The 25,888-nt window shown below is 41.4% G+C and overlaps 1 protein-coding gene and 1 long non-coding RNA gene across 6 annotated transcripts in view; one reads left to right on the top strand and one right to left on the bottom strand.

Moving 5' to 3' along the window:
- Positions 1 to 25,888, top strand: part of Ccdc192 (coiled-coil domain containing 192) — a 219,678-nt gene that overhangs the window by 97,355 nt on the left and 96,435 nt on the right. The window lies entirely within an intron of this gene.
- LOC121138858 lies at positions 6,664 to 8,313 on the bottom strand. Its single transcript, XR_005875732.1, has 2 exons — positions 7,568 to 8,313; positions 6,664 to 6,875 (listed from the first exon to the last, which is right to left on the bottom strand). It is a non-coding gene; the product is annotated as an uncharacterized LOC121138858 (long non-coding RNA).

Raw genomic sequence — 25,888 nt, 5'->3', positions numbered from 1 at the left:
TCAGATCCTATCACATTGTCACAAGAAAGGTGAAAATGGCAACATAAATCTTTGAGAAAGAAAGGGACACTATTTACATATTTTTATTAGTATGCATTGTCATAACCAATTTTTTTTCTGATACTGTTGTTAATCTTACCATGTCTAATTTATCAGTTAAACTTTATCATGTCTGTGTAGGAAAAGCCATGGTGTTCTACTTCCATATCTGTGGCTTTGATAAAATGCTCTGACTAAAATCAACCTGGGAGAAAGAGTTTTATTTGGATTACACTTCCAGGTCACAATCTATCATAAGGAAGTCAGTGCAGGAACTCAAGAGTGAACTGAAACAGAAATCATAATTGTTATTGTTGTTTTGAGACCTGGTATCTCACTAGATTTTGGGGGATGGTGTATGCCTGTGGGAGTTCTCCTGGTTACAGCTTCCAAGCACAGTACAGATGAGTGTCACATAACCAGCTTGCTTTGTTTGGAAGTGGTTTAGTTAGCAGAGACCTTCCAAGACTTTCCTGGGAGGTATCAAAACCAGCAGATCTATAGAACACACAATGATATTTATCTTTCATTTATCTTCGATATTTATTATCATATGCATGTGTGTGAATGATATGTGCTGTGAATGTTTGTACCAAGGTATATGTGTGGAGGTCAGAGAACATCTTTGTGGAATCAATTTTCTACTTCAACCTTTATGTGGGTTCTGGGGATTGAATTCAGATGTCAGACTTGCACAGCAAACATCACTACCCACTGAGTCAGCTTGCATGACTTTTTGTCTTTGTTACTCTTCTTGGCTGTGATAAAACACCATGCCCACAGCAACTTATAAAAGAAATAACTTAATTTGGCTTATGATATCAGAGGTTAAGAGTCCAGGATGGCAGAGCAAAGGAACAGCTGAGAGCTCATGTCTAGATCCACAACCACAAGACCAAGACAGAGTGTGTGTTTACTGTCTTATTCGTTTGTTTCTCAGATACCCAGTTTATTTGATATCATGGGAAACATATGCTGGGATATAATGGTAAACAAAACAGACAAGACCTTTGCCCTTTGTGGAGCTTACTGTGTGAGCAGGAAAACAAGGAAGACAATAAGCAAATATATAAAATCCTGTAGTGAAAAGGATGCAATGAACAAAATAGGAAAGGGTTAGCTATTCTGGGATTGGACTGTAGGATCTCTTAGAGAGTTATGGGGAGCTGGTTTGATCAGAGACGTGCAGGGAACTCTGGTGTATCTCTGAAAGGACAGGGAGGACAGCTAGGCAGCCTAAGTGGTCTGAAGCACTAGTGTCCCTTGGGCATAAGGTGTCATTGTGGCACCTGATGCTGTGCCCAACACATCAGGCCTCTGAGGCACAGTGAATAATAATGCCTGTCTTGAGGAGCATACCACATGCACACTTCAGGTCTGATGCCTTCCCGTAGTGCCATGGTTTGAGGCAAGATTTCCAGGGGAAGCAGGAGCCAACAGTTTCTCCAAAATCCTCCAGAGGTACCCCTAATCTAGCTAAGTTCCAGATTCACCACCAGTGAAGGAAACACTGCCCAGACTCTGCATCATATGAGAGAACCATACAGGCCAACCTGGCCTCTCCCTAAGTGCATCCCTCGTGGGAGATAGTTGACTTTTCAGATCAGAGTACTTACTAACAACAATGTGGTGACAATAATCTGTCTGATTTATACAGGTTTTCTCCACACTGTGTATGGGTCAAGTCTGTGATCTCACATCTGTGGGTACAGCTGATGTTGACAGTGCCGACCGCTTTGCAACCATGCATCTCCTCTCTGCTATCTTCCCTGTCTTTAGGGAGAATGCATTCCTTTGCTTTTGATTGCCAAGTTCCATGTTAGTCCATTTGCCCTTAGAATGATCCAGAGTTCTCCTGTAAGCCACATGATTGGTAATCATATTTTAATATGTTCTTATATATTCCTTTCCTCGCTGCACTGATTGTACCAACTCAATTCCCAAGGACTATTTCATCAGCAAACTACTCTTCCTTGACTGCATGGTTGTTGTTAACTGTATGAGACCAATATTCCCCTGTGCTAACCAATGTATTTCTATTTTCAAGCCTTGTTGTGGTTTCTGCCTTATTTCTAAAAAAAGATACTATAGGACTGCTGGCATTAAAAAGAGTGGTTCCCAAGGCTCCTTGCACTCTGTAACCTCCATAGTAACCTTGAGAGTCCTTATGTGTTCTAAAGGCAGTCATGGGGTTTTCCCCAGGGCCTCCACATAGTCATGTTTCAGAGGTTCTGTTAGAACCAGTGAAAGGTTTACTGTCCCAATTGTGTCCAGACACAAAAGAGTCATTGTTGATTTGACCTTTCCTTGTCAATTGGCCAATTTTTTTCTGCTGATAGAAATCATGGTTATCTCCAAAATGCCAGACCGGCATGCCACCCTGTATCACTGGCCAACCAGGTTGCAGCAAGGTTCATCCACTAAAGCTCGTCCACAAAAGAAACGGGAGTAGGTGAAGACCACCAGAGGCACCCCTGTTCTCTCCTCATCCTTTGGGAAATGGTAGTTCTACCTAAAAGAACCTGTGTCTTCAAGGACATGACCAAGGCTAAACGCTGCATGTCATCTAAGAAAAAAAGCCTAGCACTTGTGCTTTTCCTTGAAACAGTCTCTACAGCACCGCCAACTCCTTCCCTGGCCAATAGAAGTACAAGGGAAATGATAGAGGGAATAACATAACCTTTGGTTTTGATTGGGAAAGGTACCGGAATTGCTTAATGTCCCATGTAATCAGTTTGAATGGATCCTGTTGAGGTGTGCCAGCTGGAGGACATAGTATTTATAAAAGCAACAAGCAGCGTTCAGCAAGGAAGCAGCAGCTCTGAAATAATGTGGAAAATTTTGCCTGCTAACTCCCATTCTTAAAACTCTCCTCACTGGGGTTTCGTATAAATCAAACAGGGTTTGATTGTTTCCAAAATGCTCCAGTTCTTTTACTGAATGGAGCTATTTCTGAGAGCATTTTTCCCCCAGCACGGGACTTCACAGGTCCAAGTACAAAAAGAGAGCATGCAGAGTCCGGATATATCATTTAATGTAAACATTGCCTTGAGATGAAATCAGCCTGTGTTAGAGTCCATTGCAGTGTGTGGCAGATGGGAGCCCTGTGGGTTCTTGAGAATGCAATGGCTCCATTTTGCACCTCCACCCACTCTCCTGACCCACATGAGAGTGCTGTCCTTATATCAGGGTCACCAGCTGGGAAAGGAACTATTCAGGAGGAAGTCACGGGGCTCCTTAGAGTAACCTGCTTTCACCACCTATGTCAGATTAATGAGGTGATGTTGCTGTCAAATCTTTGTTTCCAGAGAAACAATGGCAGTTTTTATTAAAAGTTTTTAATATAGCAGAGGACAAGCCCAGGCGTTGTTCAGACTTATGACCTGACCTTTAAGATCATCTGGATACCTGGATGGAAATACAACAGGGCCGTCAAGCTCTTTGGCCAGCTTCTGACACCCTCAGAAAATTAAAATTCCAGGTACCCTTAGCAAGTGTTTGAAGGCGCTCATACAAGATTAAGAATAGTAACCTGGAAAGGCATTGATAATAACAGTTACTTATGCTTGTATCTACTAAAACCCATTCCCAATTTGTAGTTTATATGAAAAATTTTCCCCAGAAACATCAAGAATACAGTCCCTGAGATAAAATACCTATCTGAAACTCTGGGCAGAAAAGTCTTCTGTAATCTCCCTTCCAATATAAGTGGAGCCTCTTAGGGTTATATTTTATTTTTTTTATTTTTAAATTTTAATTAGAAACAAGGTTGCTTCACATGTCAATTCCAGGTCCCTCTCCTTTTCCCTCCCCTCCTCCCGTGCCCTCCCACCAACCCCTCCAATATCCCCTCATTTCCCCAGGGAGGGTGAGGCCCTCCATGGAGGTGTCCATAGTCTGTCATTTCATCTAAGGGACCTTTATATCAAAGAGGGAAAACACATCAGCATCCTGGAACTTGAAAAACAACCAGCTCCGTTCTGTCAGGAATGTCTGTTGTTCCTAAAGGGGATGAAGCCATGACACTTGGCTTTCCTGGGGGACATTTCCAAACCCAGGCTGCTGTAGAGCTTTCTGCTGGACTCTAGCTGCTGCAACAGGACACAGCGTAACTTCCACTTCTAACCAGTGGTGGGTGTTTCTGAATCCATCCACTTTTAAGGAGAACTAGAGACTCTAAGTAGTTAAATTGCAAATGCACTATTATGAATGGTTGGTTGTATAGTTCACAAACTATTTAGCACCTTGCTAGAATTTAAGCAAGGTGACATTCTGCATGGGACTAGTCTAATGCAGCTTGCCAGCCCTGGAAACCTCCTATGAGGAGAACCAGAAGTTAGCTTTTTCTCAGAGCTCTGTCGGCCTCAGGAGTTGAGTAAGGTTTACAACTATTGCCACTGGCTTACTAAATAAAAATCATAACTATGAGTAAATGCTGGGTTAGTGCTATCATTTTCAATTTTATATGTTGAGTGTTATTTGGTTACTTGTTGTTGGTTATGAAAGATTTCTTTGACAACCTGAGCATGGTGGTATTTCTATAATCTCAACACTCAGTATGGGCATGGGATGACAAGCTCAAGGCCAGAGTGAACTACAGTGTAGTTAGCTATTTTGTTGATGAATATTAGCACTGTTGTATCTTTATGCCTTTCAAAGAGCTAGTTATTAAATATGTACACATTGAGGCATACATAGGAATTATTGTCACTATTGCTAAGAAACCATACAAAATACTACAGTCAGCTCATTTATTTCTACCAAATGGCCAGTAGCAGGAAATTTCAGTGAGGAGGAATACTAACTGAGTCTGTGGAGTTAGGTCAGCAGTGAAAACCTGAAGGCTTGTGTGTTGTTCACATCGATTAATAGCATAACATGTGTGTAAGTGCAAGCTACAGGTTTTAGTGTGTGTGTTTAAGTTATTTTCCAGTTGAAATGAAGAAACGAATCAAACAGATGGATTAGAAACTTCCCCTTCTCTGTTTTGTATCACAAAAGTAGGCCACAAGAGAAAGGGGCCTAAAGACAGGGACAGAGAGCAAATACAGAAGGAACGCGTGAGTTAAAATTACGGATGTGAATGTCTGAGTCTTGTGTCTCTCTAGCATCTTCATTACAGAATGCCGGCCAGTGGTAGAAGGAGATTTACGTAGGGTTGCCAGGCTCTCAAAGCAGGAAATCTGACAAAGCAGTGAAAAGCCCAAAGCACAGAACCATTCCCCAAGAAGCCCACTTGGACACTAGAAGAATCATCCAATGAGCTCTTGGGAAGCACAGCTTTGATTGAAGAAGGGCCGATTCAGTTTGGAAGTTAGTGTTTTGTGTCATCCTAGAGGTGGATGATTAGCCTAAAGCCTTAGAGATCCCTGACATTTTAAGGACCTTTTGGTTTAGGTTGGCATGGTTTGAGGTGTACAGTGTCTCTCAACGCGGAACTTTGGTGTTCTTAAATATTTAACCAGTATAAAAGAATTAGGTGTGGTCTGCAGAAGAACTGTGTGTGCTGTGGCCTGTCATTAACTGTCTCCCTGGACACAGCTGTGTGATGGTTGTCTTGAAACAACAAACTAGTATATGAATGTCAAAACAGTAAAGGGACTCTTGCCTACAGTGTGACCTTTCCTGCTCAGGAAAGAGAAGTGTAACCATGGAACCTCCCATGAGAAGTCCTTGACCCAGGATGGTCATTTCCCATCTATTTATTTACTAAGGGCTTTCAGGCTTGGCTCCTTATTCTATAGCTACATTTTATTTTTCAAGAAAGTTAAAGAATCATGCATTCCCTACATATTTAATCTGAGAAAAAGCTTGACTTCTCTGGGGGGATTAGAGGCCTCAGGGAAAAGTATAAAAATACTCTCTAGGGGCACTGAGTCACATCAGTTACTAAATCTTTTAGTAAGTGACACAAATAGTAAACTGAGTCAATGTCTTGATCCCACAGCAACAACTGGTACTGCAAATGGCTTTAGATGATATCAGATTTGTATTTTAGAAAGTTTGCACTGGGGACCGGAGATTGTGGCCTAGGGAGGAGGAACCAAGGATGTCCACAGGACCAACCTGCGTGGGGTAAGAGTGGCTTTCTCTACAGTGGCCTTGGGGATGGGGACAGTATCGCCTATGAGGTGGGGGGGTAGGAAACATGCAGAGGGAGGGAGGGTGACAGAATCTAGGATGCTGCAAGATCTTGGGGACAGGAATGGAAGGTTCCAGTGGGTTGGAAGCAAGATGGGTGTGCTTTCAAGAACATTGCCTTGGTTTGACCCGTGTGTATTTAAAATAACTGAGGTTGAAAGTAAGTTGAACATGCAGATTTGAGGGTAAAAAGTAAGAAACCAACTGAGAGTTAAAAGTGCTCGAAGAGAGAATTTGGATAGTCTTTTATAGTTTTTTTTCTGGCTTTGTTTTCTAGAAGTTAACATTATAAACCTCTTTCAGGAGCTACAAAACAGAAAGCACATTCTGCCACCTTTGTCTGTCCAGGGTTTGACAGCACTGTAATTTCCAATGCGTTCATTCATCTGTTTTTACTCCCATTGCTGGTAACAAAGAAAAAGCATAGCAGAGAAAAGAAGTTGCTATAGGAGGAGCTGGGTGAAGATCACACCACCAAATGTCTTTTTGTATATGAACTGTCAAATATGTTTTATTTTCACATTGTATTTACCATAATGGCGTCCGTATTTTACTAGGATCTGGTTTTTCAGGTTTCAAAGGTTGTTTTTCTTCTTAGTATATGAATTTCCAGAATTGGTGTTTCGGTTTCTTAGCAGACTTTTATGGAACCAATGGTAAGGGCTGTGTCCTTCCTCCAGCTGTGGCTCCACACCCTGTCCAGTAGTGATAACACAGACATAACATAAGAGTCAAGCTTAACTAGATTTATGATAAAAATTGAAATAATTCTTTCTTTGGTAACATCTAGTCTCAAAAATTTCTGTATTGTGGTGGCCCACGCCTTTAATCCCAGCACTTGGATGGCAGAGGTGGGTGGATCTCTGTGAGTTTGAGGCCAGCCTGGTCTACAGAGTGAATTCCAGGATAGGCTCTAAAGCTACACAGAGAAACCCTGTCTGGAAAAAACAAAAAATATGAACCTACATTTCTTATCTACTCCTCAATCCAAATTTATTTCTGGTATTTAAAACAGTCTCTATTGCCTGGAAACAATGCCTCCTCTATAGGCAGGGCACCTGGAAGCCAAAGCAAGGCTCATACTTGAAGGGTATTCAGGTGCTGTTAGCATTCTAGAGAAAAAGCAAGAACTCAACACTTTCTTTTTGAATTCAGAAGTTTTTCGTACACTACACCTTGAGCATGCTTTCCTTTACCCTAACTCTTCCAAGATTCTCTCTTCCTCTCTACCTCCCTACTCACCCAGCCCCACGCTCTCCCTCTCTCTTCTCCCTTTCTCTCTAAAACAAAGCAATAGTCCAGAAAACCCCAAAACAAAATTGAGTCCACTTTGTGTTGGCCAACTGCTCCCAAGCATGGAACCTGCCCAGGAATGTGATTAACATACACAGTGATACTCCACGGAAGAACACGGATGGTCTTTTCCCAGCAGTTATCAATTGCAAACAGCTTCTTGATTAGGAATGGGGCTTTGCCTGTGCTCCCTTCTCAGTGCTGGGATTTTCATTTGATCTGTGAGGATCTTCTGAATGCTGTCACATTCTCTGTGAGTTCACACGTGCTTTAGTCCTGTTGCATCTGGAAGAAACTCTTTTCTTAGAGCACATCTCTGGCTTCGGCAATCTTTCTACCCCACCTTTCTCTATAGATACCTGAACCTTGAAGGGCAAAATATGAGGAAGACATCCCATTTAGGACTCCAAGTCTCTTACTCTCTGTGTATCGTCCAGTTGTCAGTCTCTACGTTAATTCACATCTACTGCAAGGAAAGATTTTTCTGATAAGGGTTGAGTATTCTCTGGTCTATGATTATGGCAACATGCTGTTGTGGGTCATTTTATTTAACAGTAGGTTTCCTCCTAGAAACATGACTTATTTAGTCTCAGGGTCTTCATCACTTCAGCAGTATCCAACATGGATTCTGTCTCACAAGGGTAGGCCTTAGATTAGAAAAAGGAAACAGTGTTTGTTTAGTCTCACAACATTTGTGCCACTATTGTACAAGTAAGTCTTGCAGGCAGATCATTGTTCTAGGTCATAAGGTTTGTAGCTGGGAGATACTGATTAGTTTTCTGCTCTGGTAGCATACAGAGTATCTTCCGGCACTATGAACAATGTAATAGCAAATGAATCTTAAACTCCAGTTATAATTGCTGTGAGAATAAATCATGCTCTGGAGTATTAAAATATTCTGTGTATTGTTTCTGCAGTAACTGAGTTAGTAAACTGTGCTTCACCTTAAACATTTTTATATTCTGGGCCTTCTCATATTACTTTCTTCTTCTTAAAATTTAATGTGTAAATTGTAGTTTTTTTTCTAGTAACTATTTACTAGAAAATAATTTGATTGTGGCATTGAAAATCTACTGAAGTAACAGCCATTGATGATGATACCCTTCTCTTTAAAACTCTTTAAAAAACGAGATAAACATTTAAAAGTCATTCCTAAGGGTAAAATTTCAGGATCACAGAAACTGGCTGAAACTGTCTTTGGCATTCTTCCTTGGGGATTAGCACTTGTCACATTGCAGCTTGCCTGCTCTTCTGGAAATTTCTCTTCACTGTAAGAACCATACAGCTGGTCGAAATGGTCACTGTCACTTACACAGACATGAATTCTGTCTACCTCAGCCTACTGCAAAGCAAAGAAGTGGCATGCAACAATGAGTTAGAACGTCCAGAAGTTTTAGAAGACATCTAGGAATTCTTTCAAGCTGCTGCATAGACATTTAGATATCAGGTGATATATCACTCCCTTGTCCCCCAAAACAAAAATCCTTAAATAGATAGTACAGAGTAAACCTAGGAAAAGGGAATTCTTCTATTGTAGTCATGAAGACTAACTCAAGAGGAGAATACTGAGCTAGAGGTGATGACAAGAGGCCCATGGGAAATCAAAAGCACGTCAATGGTCTGTAGTGGAAGCTTGGAGTACATGGGGAAACAAAACTAGACTGTGGAGAGTGAGGGCAGAGAATTTGGAATGGGTCATATGTAAATACAGGGCTCAGAGAGATTGTTACACAGTGGAACAGAAGGTAAAAATACCTGTGATAACTGGAAGGACATATTTATCTACCCATACTGGAGTATTGAGTTGTAATCAACTACAAGAAATTAAAACCCTAGGCATGCTCTGCTTAGGGATGCAAAGTCTGAATCTAAGTGATGTATAATGTATTATAATGCCAAGCTAAGAAATTCATAAGATGCACCTAAGTCCAGTGCTACCGCGATGGGCCATAGAAAAGAAGGGTGAAGTTTATGAAAGAAAATAAAAGGCTGAGTTAAGATGAAAACGCTGGAGCTGGGAGGTAGCTCACTAGGTAAAGCACTTGCCTTGTAAGTCCAACAACCTACGTTTGAGCCCCAGAACTGGGTGTGATGATAAAGTCTTCTGATCTCTGTACTGGAGGGGTGTGGACGGGTGGATTCCTAGGGCTAGCAAGCCAGCTTAGCCTATTCCGTAAGTGGTGAGTTCCAGGCCAGGGAGAGGTTTTGTCTGAAAAAGGGGGTGGGGGTGGGTAACATCCCAGTTTGTTTTCTAGTCTCCTGCACATGGAAACACATACACTCACACACACACACACACACACACACACACACACACACACACAAACAAACCCCAAAGAAAACTTTTAAAAAAATGTGAGGTTGAAATTCAGTGTGTAGTCCTCGAGAAACTGATGGATTTAAAAACAACATCTTAAGTGCCAGTGGGGAGATTATATGAGGGCCTGGAGAGTGGACAGTGTTCTTGTCCTAGCCATAATTTCTTGGATGTGATGACGGCACTGTACCTTTGTAAAGAAGGTCGTTGTTTTTGTGGGGGCGTGCCAGTATGCTTAAGATTCATGTGTCATGAGGTCTGGCATGAACATGGGGGAAGGAAAGCACAGGTGACAGGATATCAACAGTTGAGGGATGGAAGTGAAGGATCCCAGGGTGTTCATCAACACGTTGCCTCAGCTTCTCCGTAGGTTAAAGTTTATTGAGGTAAAAAGTTGGTTCCAGATTAAACACTAATTAATTTAGCCTTTTAGACAGTCTGAACATGAGTGGAAATCAAAGACAGATTCGAGCCAAGAATTATAATGTTCCAGAAACATGTGCTTTAGGATGTAAAGACACTGATTTGTTTTAGAATTTGCTCAGATAAACCTGTTAGAATATAAAAGCTAACAAAAATACAAAAAATAAGTGTATAACTTCCCAAGTAATAATAAGAGGAAAAACAGAATTCAGAGAGAGAGAGAGAGAGAGAGAGAGAGAGAGAGAGAGAGAGAGAGAGAGAGAGAGAGAAGGAAAACATGTATATTGATCTTCTCAAGTAGAAACGCCCATGTCTGCCTCACAGAGCATTTGCGTTATTCATGCTGGTTTGGTTTCCCATGGGAATTAAGAAGAGGTCTTTTATGTTTCACAAAAACTTGTGAAAGATTTTCTAAAAAGTTTCCTGGGTGTCCTTTTGAGTGTAGCCTTGTGGGCTATCTCATTGACTTTGGGCTGCTTTGTAATTGTACATTGTAGAAAATGAATGGTAATGTAAATACAGGCCCACAGAAATGCAAATGAACTGTCCAGTGGAATGCAATTAATTCTTGATTCATTTGAACATTCGGCTCTCCTTATTGCCTATACGTGTATAACTCTTTGAAAATTTGTAACAACTGTTTTTGAAGTAGGCTCTCCTATGTTGCCCAGACTGGCTTTGACCTGCTGGTCTTCCTGCCTCCAAACCCTGGTAAGGAATGGCCTCAACCTTTCAGATTATTGTTGCTCAGAGTGTGGCTTGGACTATCTGAGACAAATTTACAATTTTGACACCAGCCTAAACAAAAATCTATGTTGTATAAGGTCCAGGACCTAAACAAATCATAAGTTATCCTACCCTCCTACATCAAACATGTTGATTCTGTTAGACAACGATACAATCCAAATTTAACAACATATTCAGTGCATTTGCTAGCAAAGTCTCAGCTGGCTTCTTAGAAGAAATTAAGTTATTATAATATTCACATGGAAAATCATGGAACTAAGCAATGGCAAATAAGAGAGACAAGTCAGCAGACTGACACTTCTGTATCAGTAGATAATAATAAAATAGACAAATATCATGATATTTGTCTAATATCTACACTTAGGCTTTGGGGCCATTCCTCAGTAAAATAAAGGATACTTGAACATGTCTGGAACTCTGACAGCAACTCTGACCACTGTGACATCTGTTAAGTAATTGTGGTTATGTACCTACTCAGCATGGACGCAGTAGATGGGGGGGGGGGTGTTTCTCCACACACAGGATGGAACTGGATAGAGTGTGGGTTCATCCTGCTACCCAAAATGTTACACAATTTGAAACCCAAGGGCCTTCCTTTCCGGTATTTTTCGCTTGGTTCTTCGGACAGAAGTTGAGCTCTGGTAATTGTGGGTAATTGAAACAGAACTGCAGGTAATGGGGTAGGGGGCTAGGGACGGGTCAGGGGGGGGGGGCTACTGTGGAAACTTCTTCACCAAGAGAACTGTGTCTGAAGACAGGGTCTGTACTCAGCACACTGATGTGAACTTTCATGAAATGTTCTGCAGTGAAGGGAATGTCGAAGAACCAATGAGAAAAATGTAGAATGACATTAAAAACAGAAAAAAAGCTGAAAAGATCACAAAAGGATTAAAAATGGTGGTTGCCTCTGAGTAAAAGGAAATTTGAAGAATATTTACGGGCAAGTAAATTCAAAGTAGGTTGTATGCATGTTTAAATATATCACAATGAAAACTGCCACTTTGTGCAATTAGTACACACTGAAAAAGAAACAAAGGATGTTAAGACTGGAGCAAAGTCAGATTTAAAGTTTGTTACTAAATGTATATGCTATACGTGCATGCTTATATATCATATATATGTGCATGTATGCACATCCCATTTTTGTACGTGACTGTAATCAATATGGCCTTTGAATCAAACCACCAAACCCCAAATTATATGTTTATGTCCTGTTCATATCCAGCAAAACCCAACAAGGTTGAATGAAATAAAATCCACCAGAGCCTGGGCATCTTCGAATCGTGTAGGTTTTCATAAGACATTAGCTACGTTCTGTGGGCTGTTGGAGAATTCAAATCTCCTAATTGTCGGAACTGTACAGAAGACCAAGTATCCCACCTGTTCTCAAGTAAGCCCAGGAATAGTTTTCTGTAGGCTTATGGAATTTTCTGCAGGAAAATACTGGTAGCAAGCATATTAAAATGGTTGGCCTTTTTCAGAGATGATTTCATTCTCTTCCCTTCCCCTGTTTCGATCTCACGTATGAACAGTCATGGCCCTTTCCTTCCCTCCCACAGCAGCCTCTTGCTGTGGTTCACCAATGACCTAATAGCATGCTATCAGCTGGTTAATTCTGCCCCAGCAGGTAACCCACACCTCTGTTCTATTATTCAAATTACTGTATTAAAATAAATATTGTCTTACTAGAATACTTTCACGTGTTCACTTTCCAGATCAATTTGGCTTCTAGTTCACTCTCTAATGAGCACACAGTAGGAGCTGGGTAGATGCATGCTGCCTTGAACTTGTTTCAGACACTTGTTTCTGTTTCTCTTCACACAATGATAGGCTTCCTGGGGGCAAAGGCCTTACCTCTATACAGATCATACGACCATACACATACCAACTTTTTCAAACTGTGTGATTCTTTACACAGAGGGTTAATTATTTTTTCCCTTTACTAAAGTAAAACATGACGTGTCTGGTCCTTCAAAGAGTTCCAGTGCTGCAAATCCATGTTTCTGTGGATGATCTATTGTTTGTGCCTCTAGAGTCAAAAAGCTAATGTCTTAGTTACACAAGACCAGACCACAGACATGAACAACAGTAGTATAAAATGAGCTGTATACAAATAATGCAAATGATTCTTGAGTCAGGTATGGGCAGAGTCAGAATTCTGGAGGCAAAACAAAAGGATCACAAATTCTGGGCCAGCCTAGGCTACATGGTAAGACCCTGTTTCCAAACAAGAGGACAAACAAACAGCAACAGAAAATAATGAACTGGAAGTCTCTCTCTCAGGAAATGTCTTGGTTTCCAGCACTGAGAGGAAACTTGAAAAATTCCACTCTGTCTCATGCCAACAATTACTCGGTGTTGATAATCTGTCCACAGTTAAAAGAAAGTTAACCAGAAGCCAGTGTAAGAGGATGGAATTATGGAGGATTGGAGAAATGGCTCAGCAGTCAGGAGCTCTTGCTTCTCTTACAGATGACTGGTGAATCCCCAGCACCCACGTGGGTGGTTCACAACAACCTGTAACTCCAGGGAATCCAATAACCTCCTCTGCCTTCTACAGACAGCACATTCGTGAACACACATGCATCCTCCAAAATAGAAAATAAGAATAAATATTTTATGTAAAGGAAAGTGGAAATCATCGTAATAAAATAGATATTCCATCATGCCCTTTAACAGAAGGATTATTTTGTTGTAGAGAATTTAGAAATAGCAGATAAAAAAGAAAGACCATCCCATTCTCTCCCCTATTTTCCTAAAAGCAGGGCATAAGTATGCAAAGGTGCCCTTCCCCTGTCTTTGGAGGAAAACAGGTTAGTCACTGGAGATCACCTGAGGCAAGCTAGAGCCAGCAGGAGATGAATCAATAACTAACTTTGCCAACTACACTTTGTCTTCCATTAGTGCCCATACAGCTGTGTTTTGGAGAACATACTCCCAGACCTTATGAAAATAACAAAACCCAAGGATTGGCTGACGTCCTTTATATGAAATGGTGTAGTATTTTACATGTAAACTGCACACAGACTTCATATACTTTAAACCTTCACTATGGTGTATTGAACGCAAGGTGAATGCTGTATGGTTATTGTCTATACTGTTTGGGGGATGGGGCAAAGAGATCAAATGTCCATACATTTTAGCACAGGTACAGAATTTTTCCAGATAGTTTTTTTTCCAAGGTTGGCTTCATCCATTGGGGCAGAGCCCAGAGATTCGGTGAGATGACTGTGCCTACCTTTTCACATTTCAACGCCCAAGAAACTCACGTTCATCTCTCCTTATCTTGTAACTTCTCTAGAAAACACCCTTTCCTTCTGTTCTTTAGCTAAGAAACAACAGAAGCTCAGGTTGTACCATCCCTGAGGGAACCTGGTCCCTGAGGACTCCCATGATATCTATATGAGGCAGATATCAGTCAGCTTCTAAGTAGAGTAAAATGAAAAGATTCCCTCCCCTGTGATAAAAAGCAAGACTCCAATCTTAGTTATTTTGGTGCCTAAACAAACTTGATAAAGCATGCAGTTTCTACACCATCACAAGTCAACCGTAGTATTTTTTTTTCAGGCAAGCATCTGAAATTACAACAATCCAAAATCCTCGCCAGGAGAATTTTTTAGATGAGTAAGTGTTGTGTGTAAACAAGTGTCCTCCCAGGCAGACTCAGACGGTATTCCTGAGGGTCAGCAGCTAATTGCTTGCTCTCCAGTACAGACAAAACAATTGTGAGCTCCTGATCCTGTGAGAACGGTTGTCACCTGAGTAACGAAGGGAAGACAACTGGCACAGCAGTAAAATGTGGGAAAAGCATTGCTAAGCAGGCCAGAAACTTAAAGGGACATTTTTAAACAGAAAAAAATCAGAATTTTGATGAACCTTGAATTGAGAAAGCTAACATTATGTATTTAAAATATTTGACTGTCTCTTCAGTCAGAGTTTATTATCTCAGAACGCTCTGTAACTTGAAAGAAATAAAATAACAACCATGCCCCAAAATTATCCAGCCTTGTGGTATATAGTCATGCAAGTAACATGTCTTACTCCACAAGAGATGCAGAGGGATTCTCAAGCAGATGATGGATTTAGTGAAGTTGAAATGTTAGGTAGAAAACTAATCTGGCTTCCTCATTAGGAAATATTCCAGATGGTTCTGCAATTAACCCTGAATCTTCCAAGTTGCCCGAATTCTCTCTATTATTTCCTCCTTTGAGAGCTCTCCAAGCATCTTCCTTTCACCCATTTCCCAGAAGTAAATTCCTAACTCACATTCACAGTCTGTTTCCTTCCTTTGAATGCTTGTGTCTCATGGCCCCCAATAGGAGGTTTTAGGTTATGGTGATGGTGGAGAGATCTCCTACTCTGTTTGGAATACAGATGTTTGTGTACAAGAACTGTACTTCGCAGATGCCTGACAGTCTCCTGGAAAACAGTGCCTGTTACTCAAACAGAAAGTGTTGAAGGTTTCATAGAGAAGAAAAGTAAGAATTGGGCCATGGCCCATAATAAGCTTCTGAAATTTGGCATCTTTAGTATTAGTGTTACAACTGTATGTTGCCCACTCAGTGTTCACCATCAAATATGGTGTAAGTAAGCAATTGTATTCACTCTTCCCCTTGGAAACTATCCCCTCAGTGGCTCTGAGGAAGCCAAGGCATCATCTCCCACAAGGCACCTAGGATAGTGTCTGTCACACATACACTCGACTTGCAGTAAGGAGGTTGAAACAAGGACAGGGCAGAAAATGGGGTGCTGCTGTTTGACTTAGAGAAGGCTAAGATACTGCTAGAAAGTTCCAGATTTATTTCATCTGAAACTGAACGATGCTACTGAAAACTTTTAATTGGTGACTCTGAGAAAATATCCTCTCTTCTTCTAGTCATTAATTCTCAAGACATTTTAATCACAACAGTAAACATGAATGTACCCAGGAAATAAAAGCCACCATCAAAACGGTTATTTTGGGAAGGTGAACTATGTACACACAACTTTCTGAGGATTAGTAGATGAGCTGTCAGGAATGCGAGCAGCCTTCTCATGGACTCTCCAAAGCTTGCTTTTCTTCAGTCCACGGTGCCCTGCTTTATGACTGAAGTCTGCTATGACAGTTACTGTGAAGACAGAAAAGGAAAAGGAGAGTAAGAAACGCAAGAGCCAGAAAAACTAAAAACTCAAAAGCCAGAAAAGGTTTATGTTTAAAAAAAACATCAAAGTCCCGGCCTTCCATTACTACGGTCTCTGCGTCCCCACTTTGCAACTCATTACTAAGAAAGTCCTACCCACCTCAAAGGTGTGAGCGGAACTCTAAGGATCAAAGGGGACTCAACTTTCAGCATATGACAGCCCAGGTCTTTTCTGGAAAACTCGGAAGCTGAACAGTGCCCAGGAGCAGTGCCACAGAAGGCTGGGGTTCTGTCAGGTGAATGTTTCCCATCTGTTACCAAAGGTCCTTCCATGTGCGAGACACACTTAATTCTTACTGATGAGCTAGGCCTGATACCCTCAAATGAAGGTCAGTAGTTCTTGGAATCCCATCACATGTGCTGAGCAACAACTTGGAAACAGTTTGAGTGTTAGAAATATAGTATAACTTATACAACAGGAAGTTAGATGGGCATTGAAACCATGTTCTCTCCAAACCTGTAATATCACAGAGAAGGAAGCAGCAGCCTATGCAGTAAATGAACAGAGCAGATAAAATCCCATTTCCATGTGCTCCCAATGTTACTGACATATCAGAATGTGCAAGGAACTCCAGAAAGGGAATGTTCCCCTGGGTCCTTATACATTGAGTCCTCAGATACTTGGGTAAGAAGTTCAGTGTGTATTGTTGAGAAAGAAGTTGAGAAAGGGAAAGCATATTTTAACCTGAGAGACTTAAGTACTTCAATATCATAAGGGAAAACGTTGGGAAGAAAACATAAGGAGAGCCGGTGTTTGTGGCACATGCCTTTAATCCCAGCACTCGGGAGGCAGAGGCAGGCAAATCTCTGTGAATTTGAGGCCAGCCTAGTCCACAGAGCGAATTCCAGGACAGCCTCCAAAACAATACAGAGAAACCCTGTCTCGAAAAACAAACAAACAAACAAACAAAAAACATAATAAGGCCTTTGTGGCAGTGATAGCTCAGTAAGATTTAAGATGATTTAGATGTTTGCGCTTCCTCAAATCTGTTTTCTAGATCTTTACTGTGAATATGCCTAAGCTTTCAAGTCAAAAAGAAAATGATCATTTGTTTTATACTAATATAGGGAAAAAAGAACTATTGAGGACCATTGCACCACGTTATAGGTGGGGTTCAGGAGATGAGCTATGAAATCTGATGTCTTCCTAATCTTAGATTAACATCTCTTTTTGTTCTTGTCAGTTGGATGAGGCCACTATTTCATCAAATCCAGTGGTTTGGCTATAAGACATATTCGCCATTATTTCAATGACTATACAGATAGTATTTTTTGTTTTGTTTTGTCTTGATGCTTCCCATGCTCTATTCTGAAACTCCATTCTTATTTCAGAGATTTAAAAAAAAAGTGTCAGTTCATAGAAGTCTCTGAGAATTACACTTTAAGATCTGCATCCTTAGAAGTATACACAACAGCAAATACCTCATAAATATGAGCCATTACTACAGACTTAAGACCATGATAAAGCCTAAGGGTGAAGCAGGGGATGATTTGAGAGGAATACCAGGGAAGGTGTTTAAACACCAGGGGAGAGTCACTCTCCGCATGAAGACTGGAATTCAAGCCTGCCAACTGCATATGAAAATCATCAGGAGAAAAGTCTTGAGCAACAGTGATACACAGCACAGTGCTCTTGCACGTAGCATCCTCACAGCTTGCTTAATGGGTCAAGTGTTCAGGGTTGCAAGAGAACAAGTGGAAGAGGAAGAGAGTCTGGAGTTGAGTGGCTCGAGTATTGCAGTCACTCTATTTGCTCGTTTGTCCTGAATGCCTACCGAGTAAATACAAGAGCTCTGCAGTCCAAAGGCTAGAATGGAGACAGAGGCACAAAGAAGAAACAGGTCTGCAGACTCTATATGTGTTGCAACTGAACAAAAATAAAGATGCATGCTGAAAATCTCTGCATAGAGAACCACAGAACAGATTAAACATACATGCAGAAACAAAGACATGCTAAAATTCATTTTGTTGAACCATTTCACATTCCCTGAACTATTGTGAGGTTTCAAGGAGTTGATGCCTTTCCTTAAGCACTTTGTTTTTGATCTTTTGTGATTGAGTGACAGCTCACCAGTAGTGAAAGATTAATGGCAGAGGCTTCAAGGCACTAAAAAGCAGGGCATATCATTATATTATCCACTTTAAGGGCTAAGTGTTTTATGTTTTTATTTACTGAGGTATATAGAACCTACCAAATATTTACCATGTGTGTTCTTAAGTTGAAAGCCCTGGCAAGGGTTATCGCTAAGAACTGAGTAAAGTATGTTGACCAAGTGGGAGACATTTGGCAGAGTGAGTCAACCAGAACCTTGATTGTTGAACCTTCTCAGGGTTTGTATAGAAACAAGACCTGGCCTGGAGACTGCCCAGGAAAATGAAATATTCTCTAGTGCCAGGAACCACATCAGGTCAAACAAAGGGGAAAGGGAATTGTTGCCAAAAACTAAGCCTTCCATTTGCATGCACTCATAGCACGAAAATCAGCTTTGTAGTGTAGAGTGTTAATCACAGCAGGGGTGGAAATAAATGTCAAGCTTATCATGAGTTTTGATGCTCAACAACATGCGGAAACATCAGATGTAGTGGTGCTCCCCTGGAATCCCAAAATTTGGGAGGCTGAGGCAGGGATATTGCTGTGAATGCAAAGCCAATGTTGGCTAGTCTCAGGCCTTGTGAAGGGAGAGGAGAAAGGAGGGTATAGGTAGAAAGACTTTGAGTCTGATCACCCAGTTGTTAATGCTACTGCAGGCCATATGGCTAGGGTCCAGAGCATCATTCCTAACAGACAAAGTAAGGTGTCTATTCTTAAAGGTTTCAAGGAAGAGCAATAACCTACATATGAAGAAGCAACTTAATGTTGCTCTATGCTACATGGTAAAGGTAGGGAGGAGGATTTAGGCTACCCAACTGGGGTCACAGAGATGCTAAATAGGAAAGGAGGGTTTAGTCACTGCCTTGAAGCCAAGGATGTAGGGGCCTGGATGTTTTCTTGACCTGCTCATGACTCTGTTTGCTTAGGATCTGGCAATCTAGAAGGCCTAAGTTTAATAACAGCAGCATGCGTTCCAGGCCAGCCAAGGATACAAGGTGACCATCTGTCTCTACAGATGAAACTCAACAAATAAAACACTAAAAAGAACATATCACTTTGGAATATGCTACACTCAGGAACAGCTATCTGGATTCTTTGGGTTTATCCACCAAACTTCCTGAAAGCATGAGGAAGGAACTTCACTAAAGTACACCAGAAAGGTTCAAAGAGAATGACTGAGATTCAATACTTCACCAAGAGTCTCTCATGTTCCTCCTGGTTTTCCTGAGTTTTGATGTTGGGTCATCATTGTTATTTCTGTTTTATTTTGGTTTGATTTGGTGCTTGGTTCTGAGTAGTATTTTTGTTGGATTGGCTGGATTTGGATTTTAAAACCAAACATATCACAATTTCACACAATAAACTCAAATTCTAGCATGAAGAAGGGTTTCTACCAGGTCCTAGTTTTGTGTCATTGGAGGAGATATGGAGAAGACCCTGTGGGTCATCTAAGCTGCCCGTTTAACCTGTTTCCACTCTTAGCTACACCATCTTGCAATAAGGAATCAGTAACAAGTCCTAGGAGCCTGGTTCATGTCCCAGAGGATGATGGGAAAATCATGCCTTTGTCTGCACTGTGTTAACCTTTGCCCCAGAGGGCACAGCTCTGATTTCTACAGAGGCAGGAAGGTTGTGGAGAGGAGCTCAAGGAAGCTATAGTGGAAAAAATCACCTGAACAAACACAGTGACAAATGTTGATCGACACTTGGCCTCAGTGAGGAGAGTGAAGGAGGCTGTGGTGACATAGCAGCTACCACTTAGCTTCCACTGAATTTTGTCTGAGTCTGTGGGTCACATTGCTACCTCCTCCTTTTCCAAAGAGGTTAGGTTCTTGAGCACATGACCTGTTTAGAGGCACAAAGCACAATATTGCACATTTGGTGTAATATTCAAAGTCACCAACTTGAAATCCCTAGTAATTTTTTTAAGACAAGGTAGATGATTTTTTTATTTTTTCCAGGTCTTTCCCTCCACAAAATACATGATGTAACTTATCCTATTTTAAGGGTAGTAATTCATAGCTTTCCTTAAAGTATTTTTAGATATTGGCAACATTTATAAGTTTATATGTAGTGAATGTTAGACAACTGCAAGCCAACTGATCAAGTAATGTGCCAACAGATTTGAAAAATGACAAGACCTCCCAGTCTATATGACTCTCAAAACTTGGAGTATATCTTAAGTGCAACCTGGCTAGCTCTTTATTCTCCAGATAAGAAACAGAGGCATCCATTGATGACTCTTAATGAGGCCTGTTGACTTCAGTTCTTCCGAGACGTGCTATCCCTACTGGCAAATAGGAGGATTTGAGGCTTGTGGCATCTGTGACAGCGTGCATTCTCTGCTTCATTACTTTAATTTCTTGGGCTGTGTTTTAGCCAAGAAACTGTCTTTCTTCTTTCACTGACGTGTCCCCCCGCCCAGGGACTTTAAACCACTGTTGACTTTACTATCATTTCTACTTAGCCAGGGTTAATGTGATGCTATGGTTGAGTCTGCAGCAGGAAACAAGTCACCTGATCTTACTCAAGGACTCTCCTTCCCCCTCCTTTTCAAGTTTTTAAATTCTGTTTCTTATTCACATGTGGCTGTATGTTTGCCACATGTTTACACAGTGCCTGTGGGAGCCTGAAGGGAGCAACAGGTGCCCTGAGGCTGGAGCTGTGGGAACTAAATTTGGGTCAGCTGGAAAAGCAGTAGGCACTCTTTGCCACTCAGTCACTTCTTCAGCCCGTCCTTCCCGGTTCCCCCTCCTTTAATGCCACCAGCTTTGCAAGCACTCTGTGTTATAGGAGGCTAAAAATATAGCATACAAACATGACTCACGCTTATCAGAATGTATGCATTTTAGCACATTAGAGACATGTTCATTACACATTAGGTGCAGAGGAGAGAGTCCACATTGGAGATCTCTATTGGGTCCCTTCCTTCAGAGCTCAGGGAACTCTGTGGAAGAGGAGGCAGAAGAACTGTAGGAGCCAAAGGGGCCGAGGACACCAGGAGAACAAGGCTCACAGAATCAACTAAGCAGGGCTCAGTGGGGGCTCACAGAGACTGAAGCCCCAATCGCAGACCCTGCATGGGGCTACACTAAGTCCTCTATAAATATGTCACCATTGTTAGCTTGATGTTTTTGTGGCATTCCTAACAGTGGGGGTGCCTCTGACTCTTTCACCTGCCCTTAGGACCCTTTTCCTCCTACTGGGTTGCCTCACCCAACCCTGATATAAGGGTTTATGGCTAGTTTTGTTGTAACTTGTTATGATGTGTTTGGTTGATATCCCTGGGAGGCTGATCTTCTCTGAAGGGAAATTGAGGAGGAGTGGGTCTGAGGGGAAGAGGAAGTGGGGATGGATACTAAGAGTAGTGGAGGGAGAATAAACTGCATTCAGGATGTATTATATGAGAGAAGAATGAAAAGAAAAGAAACATGTTTATGAATTATTGGACACTATAAGAACTCTGGGTTTATAAGGATTTAAATTTTATTGGAGCTAGTCCTACTTCTGAAAACTATGAAATACACATTTCTTTTCAGGAATATAGTATTTTGTTTTTTGAGATAAGACTGGCCTTGAACTTGAGATCTTGCAGTTTTAGCCTCCCAAGAGTTGGGGGTTATAGGTGAAGGATACCTTGTCGAGCTCTAGTACACATATTTGTCTTCCTGGCTTTATCTCTGTATCTGTATGTTTACCCTTCTCCATGGCATCCTGAGTAAGGAAAACTCTGGTAAGCTATTCGTGGCCTGTGTTTGTGCTTTGACAGCTCCAGGATGAGGCAGTGGGCATATTTCTAACCGTGAAATTACTCAAAATTACCAGTCTAATCATTTGACCTCTGTGTATCTCAAAGTCTCATTTTCAAAGCAGGGTAGACTTTTTATTTTGCCTGTATCAGTTTGAGATTATATTGTCATGGGGGAGACAGGCATTCTTGGGTACAAATATGACAGAGACTATAAAAGAAAATATCGGAAACAAACAAGTAATAAACCGACATCTTGACTAGGAAAGAATCCTGGTTCCTGGGTTAAGGGTCCAGTTTAATTTCAAATGTGTTTCTCTGGAATGCTTATACCCACCTTCTGAGGGTGTCTGTACTCTCCCGGGTCATGTGTACTACCCAGAAGATCATTTCCGTTGCTAGACTGGATCTCCCTCTAGCAGAGACATGGCCTGAGGAGGAAGGGCCGTGTGGATGAGCACAATCCACTGGGGACACAGCAGTCTGTAGATGGTGTGGCTGCTCTTTGTGCATTCATGGTGGCAGCCTGCCTGGTGGCCCTGCCAACAGTGCCTTTGCTTGCTCTTTTGTTGTTTTGTGCCATGTGGTGCCAGCAGTATTCTGGCAGCTGACACCGTCAGCAGGTGCCCCTAAAATACCAAGTGACTCTGGTGAGACAGGAGGAGGAAGTTATGTTTGTGGCCACCTAGGGCCTTGTGCCACCATTTCACAAGACGTTGGCTTTTGTTATCTGTTACGTGTTTATTATTTTTTTAAAACCAAAGAGTGCCACCCTTCTCTTTGTGGTTCTTTGAAGACAGCAACAGTGCATCGCTACCCTCTGAGCTTAAGAAGGATCATGTGTGAAAGAATAAATAAGCGGAGATAATAAGAAGGAATTGGACTGACTTGAAAAGGCCACGTTTGGCATAGAGCAAGTCAATGCCACTGTCCAAGCAAAGCAAGAAAGGTGAAGTGTTCTTCTGAGAACAAAATGGGATGTGTGTGGGACTCCTTAACAAACCCAGTATATTCCTCCTCAGGAAGCTTGATGTTCACAAACGCAGGACCACAGGAGAGATGCTTTCTGGATACAGCCACGATAAATAGAACTGAGTTATCATTTATAGGTGCAGCAAAGTCTTCCTATTTACCCAAAACTTTTAGCCTTATTTTATTGAGAGGGGAAGGGGAGGGGAAAAGAGAGAATACTGAAGGCGTATCTGAGTAGTCAATGCCCTTTCTGGGAAAGGCATGTTTTCTGCAGCTCCTCCCAATCAGTCACCAACACTCATCTCCAAGTGGTTTCCAATCACTGGGTCTGTGGAATGGAGTTGTTTTTCAATCAAAACCTCATCTGTTAAAAATTTCTATTCTTTGCTTTTTTGGCATCATCCAAAATGATTCATTATAGGTTGTCCTTCAGAGGTTATATCATCATTACATGCCATATGGAAAACTCCTGTGGATTTATAATCTTACAGATAACAGAAAAAATCTGAAAATGGCCTTGTATATTTATTTTCATTTTACCATTCAAGGATATTTCCATCTACCCAACACTTTCGGGTCAGCTGTGGAGATGGGAACTGCCCTGGAGAGGGTGGAGCAGCGAGTAGCAGGTGGGGAGTGGAAACAGAGGGTAGCCCAGGAAGCTGAGGGTGAGCGAGTCTAATAGTTTGTTTGTAAGGAAGGAAAATCTTGGGCATTTTCATTTTTATTAAGAAGAATCTTAAAAAGGCAGTCAAAGACATGGGTGAGGAGAAATAGGAGAGAGAAAGACTCTGGCCATGTGTAGAGGGAGGAGGACTAGGAGAGAGAAAGACCCTGGGCATGGGTCAGGTGAAGAGACATAGGAGAGAGAAAGACCCTGGACATGTGTGGGAAGAGATGGGACCTGAAGCAAAGGAGGACAATGCAACTTGCTGGACCTCATCCATTGGGAGCAGCTGCTACAACAGGGGAGGAGAGAGAGACACCAAAGCAAGCTGCTCCACAGAATGAGTCAGGCAGCGTTGAGAGAGCTCCCATTTGAGTTGTTCAGTTAAGTGTGTCTCTCATGGAAGGGGGTTGCACGTGTAAGGAGGCAGGGAGATTTGTGAAGTGAAACAAGGGTTCCATGAGTAGGCGTTGTGGGGAATGAAAGCATGCTGCAAGAGAAGCCCAGAAAGATGGCTGAGCCACCTGGGAGACTCAGCTGAGATTAGATACCTAGACTGTCCAACGTCATTAAAGAGTGACGTCATGAGACCATCCTTTTGCAGAGCTCAGCAGCTCTGATGTGGGCTTGTGAAAGCTTGGGTCAAGCATCAAGCCAAGTGGGTTACGGTAAGGAGCAATGTGAGGGCAACGGAGAAAACTGGTAACAGGACAGGTGAGCCGCACTAGGTAGACTTGAAGGAGGAAGTATTTGAATGCAGTGTATGTCTTCCACCTGTAATAAGGAAATCAAAGTTCAGAGAGTTTATATTTAAAAATTTAGGTTTCTGATGAGTATGTCTACAAGTAAAACCGTTTTATCACACATGATAGTTTCTCCTGTAAGCATAATAATAATAATAATAACAATAATATATAAAAACTATTCCATGGCTGATCCAGATTTTAGATCATGGACAAAAAATTGGTATAAAATAAGAGGAAATAAACCTAACCATTTTATTAAGTGTATACATTATGCTGAGTCAAGAGAGATAGAGATGTGATAAATATATGAACCATATGAAAGGTTTCCATGTATCTCACTGTATCTGGGGAGGGAACTGTCACCCATGTACATCACAAATTTGTTCTGAAATTAAATTTTAGTTTTTCTATAGTAAAGTAACCTCTATAAGGATCAGAACTTGCCGGGCGTTGGTGGCGCACACCTTTAATCCCAGCACTTGAGAGGCAGAGGCAGGCTGATCTCTGTGAGTTCGAGGCCAGCCTGGTCTACAAGAGCTAGTTCCAGGACAGCCTCCAAAGCCACAGAGAAACCCTGTCTCGAAAAACCAAAAAAAAAAAAAAAAGGATCATAACTTTGATTTTTCCTCCTATAGTAACCTCAAAGCCTAAAACAGTTCTTAGATAAGTGAACATTTGATTAATACAGTATTTGTTAGGTGGGTGAATGCCTGGAGTTGCTTTGACCTTTTACAAGAAGCTGAAAGTTAAAATTGGATTTATTTTATATCCATACACCTAATAATAATCTTATTATCTATCTTAAATATGTTTCCATTCACTTAGCAAATATAACCAAAAAACAGGGCAATGTCAACTGGGTATGGTTGTGTATGCCTTTAATCTCAGCACTTGGGAGGAAGAAGCAGGAGGATCTCTGTGACTTTAAGGCCAGCTGGTCTACAAAGTGAATTCCAGGACAGCCAGGGCTATGAAGAGAAAATCTTTCTCAAACAACAAACAACAAATTCCAGGGAAATGTCATTGACTTCTCTGCAACTATTTCTCAGACAACTTGGCTTCCAGATCCTGTCAACCCCATTTTAGGAAAGGTTAGAGTATAAGTGCCCACCCATTTTCCCCCATTATGAAGGCTGTCAGGATTTCTCAGCTTGATTATTGTGCTAGTAACACATTTTACTTCTTTGACTCCTGTTTTCCACATAGGCCTGTCACTATTTGCAAAGGTTTGTCCCATGACCTGTGTTTTCGTGCAGCCTACAACAGGGTGCAATGAATCCTTTGCTGTGCATTGGATTCCATCTTCTCCCCTATCTTCCCTCCACCCTACCTTGTTCCTTCCCTTCTGGCCTCCACGCCTCTTGTCATGCCTCTTCCATGCAGACCACACCTGCTTCTAACCTGTCTCATGAAATCACAATTACTCATTACACTTTCCCTTCCAAATAACTAATTCTTTTGAAATTCACACTCTGAACACTAAGTTATCTTTTCTGCTGACAAAAAGAAAAAGATTTAAAAAC

Source organism: Mesocricetus auratus, unplaced genomic scaffold (assembly GCF_017639785.1).
Source record: "Mesocricetus auratus isolate SY011 unplaced genomic scaffold, BCM_Maur_2.0 Super-Scaffold_6730, whole genome shotgun sequence".
NCBI classification, from domain to species: domain Eukaryota; kingdom Metazoa; phylum Chordata; class Mammalia; order Rodentia; family Cricetidae; genus Mesocricetus; species Mesocricetus auratus.
The sequence above is the reverse complement of the archived record's forward strand: the minus strand, read 5'-3'. Positions and strand labels throughout refer to the sequence as shown.